The 15,820-nt window shown below is 35.4% G+C and overlaps 1 protein-coding gene across 6 annotated transcripts in view; it reads left to right on the forward strand.

Moving 5' to 3' along the window:
- Nucleotides 1-15,820, forward strand: part of ADK (adenosine kinase) — a 297,485-nt gene that overhangs the window by 198,441 nt on the left and 83,224 nt on the right. The gene's annotated exons all lie outside the window — the stretch shown is intronic.

A 15,820-nucleotide genomic window follows, 5' to 3' on the forward strand; every position in this document is an offset into this window, starting at 1 on the left:
ATATTTTTATCATAAATTCTCTTCTATTGTCTTGCCTTCTATAACCATCCTTTCTTTTTCCTTGTTAAAACAGTTGGCACATCTTTAGTTTGCTAAGTTGCACGTTATGTCATTGGTACATTGAGGCACATGTATCAGCACAATTCATAAATGGAAGCAGCTGGTTTCCTCTGCACTTAAAAGAATGTACAAACACACAACCAAGATCTTCAAATCCTCTGTATGCTTTGGATACAGTTCCTATCCTGAAAAGCCATGCTGTGATTTCAATTAGTGCAGATGCGCAGCAAGCCACCTTATTGGCTCAGAAAAGAATTCTTTTGTTTCAACACTTGAACTGCTAGATCTGGTTAATGTTACCAAATGAAATAAAAAAAATAAAAAAATAACATCACACCTATGGTATTAGTCTTATACTCCAGTATCTGAAAAAGCCCTGGCAGGGGAAAAAAAATGTTGTCATCTCATAGGGAAAAGCTGAATTCATACACAGGAACTGCAGGATTACTTCGACATTTTACTAGTCCCCTGTAACACCAGCAAGTCCCATAAATGCCTAATGGAAAAACAGCAGAAAATGAGATCTGCAGCAGGCCTTTAGAGATCAAATTTATGTTGCTGAACACTTTTTTCAAGTCAGGTTTAAAGGTCAAAAGAAAGTGGATAGATTAAATTTACTGATTTTGCCAACTTTAAAGGCCACTTTTAGAGGTTTTCTATTTCTACAAGAAACCCCAATGTGCTTTTGCATAGTTTTCTGCTAGAACTGAAATGTGTAGGATCTTTATTGTCTTTTTCTCATGTGAGAAAGACACTCATGTAACAATACTTAGTTATCCCCAGTGTGCCCTTGAGCAGCATCTGATTTAGATCCAAGGTATGTTATCACCTTGAAGTAATTAATACTTCCTATTAATAAAGTTTTTTAGTGTATATTCATCTCATATGCAGACGAAGACTCATCTATCACACGGCCAGCTGTGACACCACAGTGACAAAAATTCATTTTCACACTTGTGTTAAAATTTATCTCCCTGCACACAATATTTTTCCCTTCTGTATCTCCAAGCAGAAAAGCATCTCCCAGTGAGCATCACTAACTTTTGCACTCTGTGCTCCCTTAAATGTGAGTAGAATCTAACTATAATATCCTCAATTGAGAAGGAAGAAAGAGGAATACAAAAACTGACCACAAAGGACATTCTAGATCATCAGTCTCTGCAAACACTAGTAACGGAATGAATGACTGGAAGTGGAAGGGTGACTGTGCGCAGTATCTTCAGAATCCTAAATAATTTAGGCATAATGCCAAAACCGTAATTTTTAGAAACAAAACAGCATCTTTTCTACAGATCAGTAGTATTAAACAAAGACAAGTTGAATTAGAAGCTTAGTTTCTGTACGTGAAGCAGTGCAGAACAAATAGCAAGTTTGTATACCTGTATTTTGTTTCCTGTATTTGTTTATGTGGAGTTATTTCATCAGTCTTTAATTGTATGAACAATTCAGTGCAAAATTGTTCAATATTAGCTCCATGTCAAGTCTTAATACTTCCCAATTCAAAAAATTTTGACCTAGCCTCCTCATCATGTCCCCTTAGGAAAATCTTAAATGTGGAGCAACTGCAGTTGTTCTGTCAGTGTATGTAAGTACTTGTAAATTATCATGCTTAAATTCATAGTCAATATTCACTCAAAAAGCCTTTTAAAAAATTACTTTTAATTGCTACTTTTGTTTTTAAACTTTCTAATGGATACTTTTCTACTACTATGTGATGATTTTTAGGACACAAGGGTTTCAAAATAGTTGAGAATTCTATTAGTGTCAAATTCAGCAAAGACTATAGACAACTGTTGGCTTTCAACTGTGTGAGTTTCCTATACACTTTTTAACATTAGGTATGTCTTTGGAATGGAGAACTAAGTGATATCTTTAAAGATAAGCACAGATTTACCAGTATCTCTATAGTTCGAAGTACATTATTAGCCACTCATTTTAGAAAAGCTTTTGATATAAAGCTGAAACCACTAAAGAATGTTATTCTTACAGTTTAGTTCTTTAGCAAAGCTTCTGCTAAGATTTGAAGAGCTAGCTGTGATGAAATCTTTGTGTCTCGCATGTAGTCCTGTGGGAGGTTTTGGTGTTTAAACTCGGCTGGTAGTTATGATAATTTTCAAACTCAGCCAAAGTGGACATCATCATTCCAGTTTCAGTGTTAACAGAAGAATTTACTGAAATAGGAGCCCAAATATCCAAGCACTTTTAGTGAAATATAGCTGTCTTTTACAATCACAAACATAGAAGATTGTCTGACCAGATATGGACCTTGCTGAACTAAATGAAATAAAACTTAACACTTGTGTTTCAGCTTAGGAACAACTCATCACAAAACATGCACAAAGTTAGGACAAATTTGAAAATTCTCTTTTCAGAATGGAGCTGATGGGACAAATTTTAATAAAATTGAATACATCTGCAGTGGTATCATATATCAACCAAGAGACAGACAAAAGAAGTAGGAATTCATTGGAGGAATCCATCTGACTTTTTTTGTGGGCAGAATTACATCTGGCATTTGTGAGGGTGTTCCATTTCCCAGATCTTCACAGTATGTTGGCAGACTATTTTAATAGGCTTGGATGTTCATTTGGGAAAGCATGATCTCTGAATAGATACATAATTCACTGTAGTAAAACCAAGGTACAAATCTCCTCAGAACAGACTCCTGCCATAAGAAGAATATCCAAAGGCAAAGACAAATTTGTAACAGGCAGTCAGAAAAGCAGACCAAGTATTACTGTTGCAAAACACCAGACATTCAGAAGATATTTTATGAAAGTTTAGTTTTTGAAACAGCTCCTTGTCATCTGTATCCTCTTCTCAGAACATAGAATTATTATGATGGTAATTGTGGAAAATTGCTGGTCATCAGTGCTATTAAATATCTAAATTCTAAAATGTATCATACAGTCTTGAAATCATTGAATATTTTCCAAGGAGTATTATTCGCAGTGAATATTCTAAAGTTCCTTTGCTCCGAGATCAGAGTGGACAGCGATATGGCAGGGTACGTGAGATATAAGCAATCGTTGCTTTGGAGAGTAGATGCCAGAAAAGCAACTTCACAGACTTCTGCAACTCCTGCGCATCTGAATGTAATTTGTTGGTAGTAAATAGTGTCAGAAGACAACTCAGACTCTGTTTCTTACATGTATGCTGTAAGTACTGCTGTGCCACAACCCATTCTCTGAAATCTGCTTTTTCAGCAGCCTGAACAGTACCACAGTATTATTACTCAGAGGTTATGGATGTGTGTTAGACTAGACTTCAGTACTGTTGGATTTACAAAGTTAAGTGCATAGCTTTACAGATCTGAGGCTCTCATTCCAGAGGAATCATGTAATTTAACTGCTTCTAGACAAGGCCAAGGGTGCAGTTTCTAATAAGTAACAGTAATTACCTCTGGCTAAACCTAGCAGTTAGGTGACATAAACATATTCTCCCATGATTATTATATCAGTTTTAAGCTAGGAAGTTGTAGATGAAGCAGACTCGTAACTGGTTCTAGTTCGCACTGGAAGAAATCAGTTGGCTGCTGGCGATAGAAAATCTTGACTCTCCTTGTTGGGTATTTAGTATCTGAAGTACTGGTCAAGCTGGAGTCTAAGACGTAAGCTAAATAATTCAGAATTATGTTCTTTCTGTTGGAGCAGTTTTGTCTGGTTTGGTGCCCAGAAGGGAAATTTCCAATCAGTCTCCATGTCAAGAAAGTACATTTCTAAACTTAAGTTCAGCAAACATTACAAAATCAGGACCAGTTTCACTGTTGGCACAATGGAGCTCATCTGTAAAAGCTAATGTAAAGCCTATGCAAGCAAGAAATTTATTCTCTTTACATTTCCGTTTTGTGCTTTGGTGAGTGAGTGAAAAATACGGCGTTTTAAATATTGGTGCTACATAGCATCCATGGAGAATAGGTATGTGGGTAGGCACATTAAGGATCAAGTTTACTTTCACAGGAACCACTATCCAACAATAAACAAATTTTCAGCAAGTGTCATCTGCAACTTTTATGCAAATCTATCAGTGTCTATTTCCGGTACAGAGGAAATGTGCTGGTTGTGCTCAGAGCTGGAAGAGTTTTGCCGTAGAACTGCAGAAGGAGCTGCATGTGCCCACATGGTACTTTCACCTGAGTGACGGATCAGAAAGAATACCTCTTCAGCCTGCCTGGTGACTGTTTGGGTATGGAAACAATGAACAAGCAATCCATTTGTTTGTGGATCCTGTGTAAATTATTGATGAGGACAGGTAATATTTTATAAACCAGTTATTGCTATTTATAAGTTTTTTGCATTGAGTTTCATGGAGTAAGATTTCCTTACTACAGAAATATAAAGCATAAAAGGAAAAGGAGTGAAAGGCAGTTTGTGCTTCAAATTAGTACATCTAAAGTGAACAAAGCCATCCATTGTGTTGCTTTCGTGTCACTGTTGTTAGATATTAATTTGATAAGGACAGAGTATGTTAAAATGGGACTGAAAAAAAAATGTTGAACCTTTTTTTTCCTGACTGCTTTATCATACATTATAATGTTTATTGTTGAGATAAAGTACTCTCTATTCAAGCAGTAACAAGTTTCATAGGAGAACAAAAGTAAGCAGCACTGAAAAAATTCATTTTAACAAAAAGTATGAACAGAAAGATATGAAAACTATTGATTATGTTGTCTGTGGTGACATACAAACAAAGTGATAACTGTTCACATCTATGAAAGTTGAAGAATGGCAATGTCAGATTGTGCAAAGATTAACATAAGAATCTGACATCTTTGCTGAAAATTTATAATTACATTTGACGCTTTGGTAGAGATTGGAATGAGGGTGGAATCTTGTCAAGTGATTTTTTTTGTTGTTCATTTCATTAGCAACTACTTAACCCTTTGATTAACAATCTTTATTGCTATGGATAGACACGACTATTGGAGAGGAGAATATATTGTCCTGTGATTTATAGCAGTATTCAAACATCTGTTTCAGAAGGGAGCTTCTTAAGCTTAATTTTGTTCTGCTGAACATGTTCTAAGTAGCATCATGTAGATGTTGCTTTCCAGTGAAAGTTTTGTCAGAATACCTGATGTGTGTCTCCACTGCTCTTCCTGAAATAAATTAGAGCTCTGTCAGAAAGTCAAAGAAATGTAAAATAGTTATCCTTGGCTTCTGAGTTCTGGCTTAGAGGTACCTTTGTCACTTTCTTTTCCTGTTATTTGTAGAAGTGTTTGATACCACTCTGCTATGCTTGGTTTTTTACTAGACTCCATGACTGGATTGGAACATAGATGTTGATGAGGAGGTGTTGCAGGAGCAGGAGTAAAGAGAAAATCCTTTATTTCCATAGTTAGCTGTTCTGAAGAGAGAGCAAACTCCAATAAATACCAAACACCAGGCTTTTCTAGAAATAAAGGCATGTCATTGAAACATATACATAAAAATATATCAAAAACTTGAGACAGAGACTTTTCATGTTTGCTTTGAGGAATGCATGCTGCATTTTACGTTGTCATGAACCAATAATTTTCCTCATTTCGCTAAAATGAGGTTATTTATTATACAGTTCCAAAATGTTCTAGTTTGGCTGCTTAAAAAGTAGAAAGGTTTATTTAGCATAAGGAATGGATTTAAACTCTCAGAACTGAGGAGGTGATTTTGAGAGATCCCAACTTCCTTTTCTTATAAAAGCACTAAAATATGAGCTTAAATGCTGATTTAAAAAGGAGTGCTTTTTCATTTGTCTTTATTTATATGTGTCCAATATGTTAAAGCTATTCATTGATATTCTAATCTAGAAAATCATGGTTCTAGTGTATTAATTAGCACACAAGCTAACACTGTTAAATACATTACGGTAGCTTTAGTTTCTAATTTTCTTAGTCTTATTTTCAATGACACAAATTGGATGGGCAGAGATTCAAGTAAAGGGCAAAAAAGAGCAGGGAACATTTTTTCGTAATTAATATTCTTGTATCAGAGCTCATTACTTTCCAAAGGACTGTCTACATATAGGGCTGTAGGCATTATTAAGATCTCATTGACTTCATAATTTGGAATTCAAGGAAGCTCCATGTGAAGTTGAAGGGCTAGAGGATGACCTTAACCCCTAAGGTGTTACTCTAGTAAAGCATTTACATCATTCACTTGCAAAATGTTTACATTTCGTGGTGGTTATTTCAGGGTAAACCAGCTAATTTCTTACATGATTGTAAGAGGTATATGCAGTATCTGGGATGCTCTGCTCTCAAATACTCCTTAAAAGCTGATAGAACATTGGAGGCTAAATGCTTTGCCCACATGTTTTTTGGTCCGTATTTTTCAAATATGCACAGATCTAGTAAACCATAGACTTCTAGAATAATTTAGATTGAAATGGACCACCAGAGGTTTATTAGAATAAATTCAAAGTTGCTTTATGTTCAGTCATTTCTAAGAATATTTCTAAGGATATTCTAATGTTTGACCCCTAATGTGAAAATTCTTATTCCATGTGAGATTTCTCCAGAAACCCGCTACCCCCACAATATGACATTACAGAAAACAGTATCTTAGCAGACAAGTTTCCCCTGAGGATATAAGATCTGCAAGTATGAGACTTAACGCTATTCTCTCTGGTTACAGTAGTGGTCCTGCTATTAAAAGTGGATTTCTGAAGTGTGAGCTCATGAGTTCATTAGAAACAGGAACTTAGTGTAAATAGTATTTGGCTCTAAAAAGCTAATAGGGTTATCCCCTCACCCCTTTGAATTTGAAGAAAGTACTCATTTAGACTATAATAATTCATGCTAAGCACTTACATAGCTTGTTGTATTCAATGTGTTCTATGGAAAATTCTTATATCTCAAATTAAGTGAAAATATCTTTCTTTAGATTTTACCAACTGTCCACATTTCAACTATATTTCTCAATAATTATTCAATTAGCATAGGTCCTGATCCTCATTTATCTGTCATGCAACAGTCTTTATATAACGAAAATTAAGAGGCCACGCAATAACATTAATGTTTTTTTAAATAATTAATTTTAATGTGTGGAAGTGTGAGCAATAAATGTTTTATTGTAAACCCTGATGTGGTAATTAATCCAAGCGATTAGGACCTAATTGCACATTCGTAGTAAATGTTATATTTGCTGTGAAAGAAGTTTTTTTGGAATTGTGGTTCTGGGGCTAGAGTTGTGAGAAGAGTGATATTTAAAAGGAATTGTTAATGCACTTACTTTTAAACTTGGTAAGCCAGAAATTGAAAGAAACACACCCTTTATTATTTTGCCAATTACTTTTCTAGTTCTTCCGAGCATTTTACTATGTGCTTAATTTTATGCAATAGTGATGCTTATATATTGAATTAAATATATCATAAGTATATATAGGCCATTTAAAGTCAGCTAGCAAATACCTTGGGGAGTGGAAGAAGGTATTTGTTTTATTAATCATTTACACCTTAATTTGCAAATAGTAGAAGTCCTATAATTCCATAAAACTTGTCATTACTTTAATGCAAAGTATAAGTCATCCTGTGAACAATGTTAGTTTCAGGTGCACTGGGTTGTGCTTTGGGTAGCCCTATTACACACCATATGAATTCAGATCTCCACGAGGCTTTAGAGCTGGTCTGGATTTTCACTGGTATAATTTATGAAGTTTGGATCCTTGGTTTTCTGTTGTGTTGTGGGTTTTTTTCCCCAGCAAATCTACGGTTTATAAATACACTGTATGCTTCTATGGTTCTAAATAGAGCTCTGTTTTGCCCATGGTGAGTCTGCTTTACTGAAACAGCCTCAGTTAAGGGATGAGTTAACATTTGAATAGTGCAATAAGCTTCGGAAATCTTTTGTGCTACCTCTTGATAATTTCTTTTTTTCTCTTCACATGTACCGTGCTACAGTATCAGTGTAGTCTTTCTGATGATATGATCTTTATTAGTGAAATAGTATGCTTTTTCTTTGGGGCTCTTGAAGTATGTTCTAACAATGATGGTAATGACTTTGATTAATATTTAATCCCCATGCTCTTAGGTTCTTATAATTTACAAGATCTGAAAGGTAGGTGGGGGAGGGAAGAAGGGTTTCTGCTTAAGTGTTTCAGTATGAGAGTGCTTAGGGGAAAACATACGTATGTTTTACTATACCTTATGTCTGTTTTCTAAGCTGAATTTAAGTGAAACCTTTCCTAGCATGACCACGTTGTTGACAGGGAAATCCATGAAGTATAGAAGTCATGCTGTGGGCTTGGCTTATTTTTCATGGCATTGGACTCATTCCTGTGTTTGTTTATATTACATAACAGTCACATTCCTCTGCATCACCTGGGAATCCTGACACTCTGAGGGCATAGGTATAGCAGTATTTACTAGTATAGAGCAAGAGGTTGGGGAGGATTTCCTTTTCTTTTTCTTTCTTTCTTTTTCTTTTTCTTTCTTCTTTTTTTTTTTATTTTTCCTTTTTTTTAACTTTTTCTTTTTCTTTTCTTCCTTCTTCCTTCTTCCTTCTTCCTTCTTCCTTCTTCCTTCTTCCTTCTTCCTTTGTATGAGTAGGGAAACTAAAATTTATAAATACAGCAGGGCAAATCCAAAAAGTTACAATATTCGTAATATTTGTGTACCTAGTCACATAACAAAAAAGTGTCTTGCATGCACATAGCAGAAGAATAACTGATATACAATCTTCGAATGGTTCTCCACGAGGTTTTGTGTGACCTTATCAAGTAATCTGCATTTTTACAAGATCTTTTGACACCCAGTCAGTTGATGGTGATTAGTTACTTATACAGCAATGTTCGGACATTGTTTCAGTCTTTGAGTGTTTTACACATACTTATAAAATAAACCATTGTGCTGACATAAGCACATTTAATTAAAAAACATACTTATATCTATTCTCTTCTTGTTCAGGGCCAGTTGAATAAGCAAGGAATAGGTTCATTTTAAATGTTTACTTATACAGCTTTCAAACTGAGGATTAACTGTCTAGACAATTAGAAATGTGCTATGCGTTTATAGTTGTATAGATTCTCTCAATTTAGTAATATACTGTAAATATTATGTACACACCAAACTTGAGTGAATTCAACATATGGTTGATGTTTACATAATTAATGAGATGCCAAATTATATTAATGGAGCTAGCCATACACAAAAAAGCACGTGTTGCACAAACATCAAGGGTCTAAATTAGCCATACCTTATTCCATACTTCCTGAAATGCTTATTCGCAAGGACAGGGACCCTGTGATTGTGCTTGAAATTAAGATTGAAAATCAATTCTCTCGTCATGCGAAACCACCAATAATTCAATTACCAATTTTTAGACTTCTGGTTGTTGTTTCATTAATCAGTAGCTGGTGTGTCTGAGGCTACTTTTGGGTCTAAACACGACGTTATCCTTATATTAATAGATAGGTCAGGCAAATGTAATTTTGATAAAGAGTTATTTTTTAAAAATGAAAGGTGAAAGAAACAGTTTCTTTAATCAAAAATTTAACAAATATTTTAAGATGCATTGCTTTCTCAATAGGGATTAAATTGGCTTTCAATGAAGAAGAAGGGTGGCAAAGTGTTTTTGGGATACTAGGAGAAGAGAAGTGGCTTGCTCTTTATCATAGCTTGTTTGATTTGCGGTTTATATTTTATTGATGGTAATACCCTGTACTTTATAATACCTTTCAACACAGAATTTCAGTCATTTCCATAATGTTAAGTAATTAAACCTCCCACTGGTTCTACCAATGGAGGTGTATTTATAACTATTTTGCAAGTGGGTAAACAGAGGCAAAAAAAGGTTGAATTATTAATCAAAGTAGTAAAACCCCCAGGGTCCTGTCTCCTAGATGATATTCAGTGCTTCTTCCAAAATTTTGTTATAAATTCAGTATAAATAAAAATAAACATCTCATTCACTGAGCTTAATAAACTCATATAAAACTGTATGCTGAACTTCAGAGCAAATATAGAGATTTTTTGCTTCCTCACAGACTTTAGGGAGTTACATCAAACCATCGTCCTAAGATCTTAATTCATCTTGCCAAAATGAGCTTATCTAACTTTGTAGTTCCCAGGGAAATAGGAGGATTTTTTATTTGGGATGACATTTCTCTACAGCAAACCTAAGTGTATTACTGCTCCCTCACACATGTGTTTACACTTCCATCTCATTGTTAAAGTTCTTATCTACACTCTGTGAGTATACATCTCATAAGTAAAGTCACATATTTATTTGGTCCTAAGTATGACTTGGAAGAACTTCCTAGAGTGCTTCCTTTAATCAATATTAATCAGAATTGAAGAAGATTTCCAAATTGTTTGAAATGAAAAAGAAATTGCTAATACATGCATAAAATAATTATTTTCTTCAACGTATAATGTCAAATATTGGAGGTTTTCTGCTACTGTTGTAATCTGATAGATACTAACATGGCAGCAATCAGAGTTCGCTTCAGCAACAAAGAAGCTGTTCAAGTCTGAAAGCAATCCTCTCCTCCTGACATGTTGGCATCATCATAGAGGAAAATGTCACGGTCAATATAAGCACATTTACTGACAGTTAGGCTTTTTCCTATGTTACTGAAAACTGTTTGAAACTCAGCTTTTATCAAAAACAGAATCACTGGCCACTCAGAATGATAAAACAATAGTTTAAAGCTTAGTCATTTTCCAGTTATAAAGCAATACTTTCATAAAAATAAACGATGCATACAGGAACAAGCCAAAACAATTACTCAGAGAAATTGTTGCATTCTTGCTGTCCTTGCTTCCTGATTTAAAACAACTGTCTCCAGTAGGAACTGGACAAAAAGCAGCGGGTTTTGTTTCATTAAGTAACCACTTGCTGATCACTACAAGATAAAATATAGTTCCAAAATGCACTTGATCTTGTGTAAGGACTTTGTAAGTTCTTAAATGATCTATTACATGAAGAACAGGTACATAGATTAAAATAATGTTCATATATTTCACTAATTTACGGACTGAACATTTCCCAAGTGGATAGTTACACAGGGCTTTTGCCCTTCCTAGAGAAAGTAAAAAATTACTTAAAGCACAAGCACCTTCATTAATAAAGGTCGTGTTGTTTATTTAATTTTGGGGGGTTTGTTAATTATTTCTGGAGTTTTTCCCACATTGTATTTTAATATCTCTGTCATTTGATGCCACTCTGTCATATCTCATTAAGGAAAATAATTTAACAAATAATTTCAAGCAGGAACAGGTTGCAAATATAAATGCTCAAAACTCACAGGAAGAGGTAAGGGGTCAGTAAGTCTGCTAACTTGATAGTGTTCCACATTCCAAGTATTGTGCTGAGATATTTCAATGTTGAGGATAGTTTTTAAATTGTTCTCTGCTCTTTTTAACTCACATAAGTACTAAGACAGATAAAGAGCTTTTGCTCCAGCATTCCAGGAAGATTCCTTCTGGTTCCTATTCCGAAGGAAGATGATTTCATTGCCTTGTCTCACAGTGGGTGGGACATGGACTGCACCCAATCTGTGCTCTGTACAGTTCAGAGGCTAGAAGACAGAAGTCTTTCAGCCTCTTCTGTTTGTAAGGGCACCTGGAAGCCTTGTGAAAGTTCTGTCTGGAACAGTTACCTATTGGTTCATTCTCCATCCCAAGAATTGCCATGTGTTGCAGCTTCACTTCTTCCAAGCCCTGGTATTTCTGCTAGACTGCAGCAGATGAGACTGATGGCAGAGCAGAGCTGCAGGAAGTCTCTTCTGCCCAAGTGTGTGGCTCGAAGTTCTCTTTGTGTACAGAATATAGGAAACTTAAAGCAGGTCCAAAAGCTCTGAGCTGGTTATGTCTGTCATTTAACAGAGCAAGTTCTTTTGGCACCTTAGCAGTCTCACTCTTTCACTGGAACTGCCAGCGTACTTGGAGTTAGATGATTTCTGTAGGGCTGTACTGAATCACAGTATTTATCAGGACTGTCACTACGTAACTGTCAAACTTTCTATGTGCCTGAAAAATTCCATCCTTTACATGGATGAAAGTGTGATGTCATAATTGCATTTTTATGTAAATGCTTGCTATAAAATAATTTTGGATTAAATTATGTGTTCATGTTGGCATAATGTAATTTATCTTAAATGGCAGCAGACTGCTGTGTATGTGTTGCTGAAAGTTAAATATTTTGATTCACACTTGCAATTTATTGGTTTTACATTGTTACTAAATGGCATTTCAAAATCAGCTCAGAACACCATGGTTCAAAATCCTGTCACTCATATGATAAAGTTATTTTCATGTAAACTGCTCTGCAAGTGGGAGTGGCAAGGAAAGAGGAAGAGCTAGGAAGAAGAGCAGGCAAATGCATTTTAGTGGGTAGTAGGTTTGAAAACAATCCTAATTTTTATTATCACTGTATGTTCTTATTCAAACATAGCTTCTGTGCTGTTAAGCAATAATAAATCCAAAATTCTGAAGTTGGTTGTTATCCTCTCAGCCTGGATTTGTCCACATGTACGTGAGGTCACACATTTCAGATTTGGCTTTAAGGAAATACTCACTGGCTTAGAAAAAATAAATAATATTGGTCGTCATTGTGCAAATACTGTGTGTACGTAATCCAGATGAATTCAATGCAGGCACGTTATTTCATGTGAACAAATGATGGCAAGACTTCTCAGTTTGGACAGAACATCTTAAACAGAAATACTTTCACCAAAGCCAGAGTTCTGGCTTCATGTGGTCCTTCAACACTGATTCTGTGTCGGCACTTGACACTGTAATTTGCTGCCCTCACATCTGCTATAGGTAGAGCTGTATGAACTTAGTGTACCTCAGAAAAAGCTTTTGGGTCTGCCTGTGATAAAAATGAGAGAGACGACTTGTAAAGACTAATTGCTTCTGTGGAAACCCAACAAATCCTTCTGGTAATGCTAGTGTCTATAAAAAAAAGACTTGAGTGTAAAAGACTATCCTATATTTACAGTACCCTGGTATATTTTAAAAGGTGCATCAAAGAATTCCTGAATATTGTCAAAGTGAGATTAATATGATATTCTCTCCTGACTTTGCCTACTGCTGTCGTGTATCTTATATTGAATTTTAAACGCTCTTAAGTTACAAACAAGCTACTGTATCACTCATAGCCATGTGTCTGCAATACACGAATGTATTCTTGTTGTTTCTTCAGTTTTGTTTCTCTTTCTCCCATGAGAAAAATGTTTTTTCTACACCAAAGGACTGTGTTTAAACAGAGGGACTGCTTATAGTACAGAAGAAAAGTATTGTTGTGTTTTGCAGGTATGTATGCACAAGCATGCATATAAATAATTCAGTCTTATCATCCTATTTTCCTTGTGTGTGTATTAGCTCAGCCTTGCTTTCTGGCTTGTGGTACAATGGTACCTTCCACCTGGCATAGAAAAGGGGCTCATTACATTTTGAGCAGCAGAAAATAGCGGCACATCACAAAGCAGTAGCATCTGGTATACTCGGTCTCAATCAGTGCAAGCCAAAGGAATACTGCGTGCTGCTATTATGTCTCATAGCCTTTAATGTTTAATAGGTTTCCTTAGTACAATATTACTGCCTTTTGCTTTCTTTGACTGCACTGTCCAATTATTATATGTCCTTGTATGTACAACATTCACAAAGATAGATTCATGCACAATGATTTCATTTCATACACAACGTAAGTTTCCCAGGCTATTGGAATTCATGTATGTTAACTATCTCATCCTTTGATTACAGAGATTTTCCTCATCATTTTTTTAAGGCATCTTTGGGTTTTGAGAGTAAAAAGGTTCCCAAAACTCTCAGAAGTAGACTGAGGTGTGTAGGTGGGTATAGAATATCTCTGAAGGGCCTCTTAACCTTCTTGTTAGTGGAAATAGAACTTCTTACTAGTGAAATACAAACTCTTTTGTACCAGTGATACTGAGATAGGCCTATTCTCACACCGGAAGCTAATGTTGGCTAACAGTTAATTGTTAGAGTAGGTAGGAGTGGTTGACATAGGCACTCCTTTGTATACATGTGACTGGACCAAAAGCAGTGGCAGCCATAGGAGCATGCGGGCTGTGATGATAACGAAGCCGTGGAGTGGCTTTGTTGTGAATCCCAGTGAAATACAAGAAAACCTGTTTGGTTTAGTGGAGTTCATTCCTGTACCAAATTGTAGCACACTGCAGTAGCGTGGTCTGTGACTTACCTAGTTACAATTCAAACTTAGGAAGCTGGGTTCTTGAAACTATACTGGCCATAGCTGTAATTGGAATTTCACTAAAAATAGAGACAAACCAATTTAAATACTTAAGGAGGGGATTCTAATTAGGTTTCTTTAAACCCAAATCTGTTCAGCTCAGATTTTATACTTTTTCTTCCCTCTTCATTAATTCCACTGTGTGAATTGTACTGCTGTAACTTTTTTTTTTTTATTATTGCTGCAACTTTTTTTCCTTGTTATACTTGGCAAAGAGTTCTCATAAACGCAACTCTTAATTTCTAGATGTTTTAATGTCAAATAGTTGTTTAAATAAAACTCTTGGAAGAAAGCAATTAAATGGCAGGAGTGATTTTTTAGGAAACCCAGAAGACTAAAGGCTGTAGCCTTTGGGAGTTCCTGGCCATTACTTTGCAGGATCTGAAAAGCAAGCTCTCCTATCTGCATCTCAGTACTTTTATGTTGCCTTTCCAAAGAAAAGGGAGTTGGATACAGGCCTGAGTTAGATCTCACGAGGATAGTGTTCTGTACCTTAAATTACAATCAGATGTGGTTTAGTTCAGATGAAGTTTTCAGCCTAAAAATGGTAAGAAGCCTAATTATTTGACCAGGTTACTATTTACACAGACCACTGTATAGCAATCTGTGATTTATCCACAGCTGGCAACGTGTTAGGCTTGAAAGGTTTTTATTTTCTGTTTGGAACAGTTTTTTAAAAATCCAACTCTGTTCATTAAATGAAAAACTAAAAGATGGTAGAGATTGCTATGGAGACGAGATGTTATATAAACTGTTCATTTTAATTCTTCAAAATGTAAAAATAGCAAAGAAGCTTGAATGTTTACAGGCTTCCAGTCGTTCAAGGTACTGAGTAATTCCACAAGATGCAAAGCATACTTGTGCCCTTTGGACTTTTATTGTCATTTAGTGAATCATACTCCAATTTTTAAATCAATCATGTATTTGTTAGACTGGAGAGCATGAAGTAAGCAAAGATAAATAGAAGTACTTTCTAAGTAGTCTTTAATGTGGAGACTCTTCATTATATTATTTTTTCCAGTGAGTAGAATGCTAAGATGGTCTGTTAGCTGAAGTATGCAGGATAAAAATACAGATATTCAGTGATCCAAAGACATAATAATATGGATAAAAATGGAAAATAAGACTGTTTCACTATTATACCTTTTAGAATGTCATGGTGGTGATGTTACAGATAGATAGAACTGAGAGGATGTTCTATTTATCAGACCCCCCTCAAAGGTGTTTGTTACTGTGACTTAGACATTATCTCTGGCCTTAAATTTAACACTTGCTGCTCTTGCTTGAAAATTACTATTGTTCACTGAGTTTTGAGAACAGTTAGTATAATTGCTTTGGGAATTATAAAAATGAAATATACAAAACTTGTTTAGGGTAAAGACTAAGCATTTGACTAATTAGTGGATTAATGAAACTGTAGGGGATCTTTACATAACTCCTGGAACATGTCCGGTTAAAGTAACCATCTGCAATGCTAACTTCAAAATGGCAGCCTTCAAGTGTTCTTTATACAGGATTGAAATTGGCATTCACGATTTAGTAGACAAATAATTGTTTCTGGTTAA

The sequence above is a fragment of the Strigops habroptila genome, chromosome 5 (assembly GCF_004027225.2).
Source record: "Strigops habroptila isolate Jane chromosome 5, bStrHab1.2.pri, whole genome shotgun sequence".
Lineage (NCBI taxonomy): Eukaryota > Metazoa > Chordata > Aves > Psittaciformes > Psittacidae > Strigops > Strigops habroptila.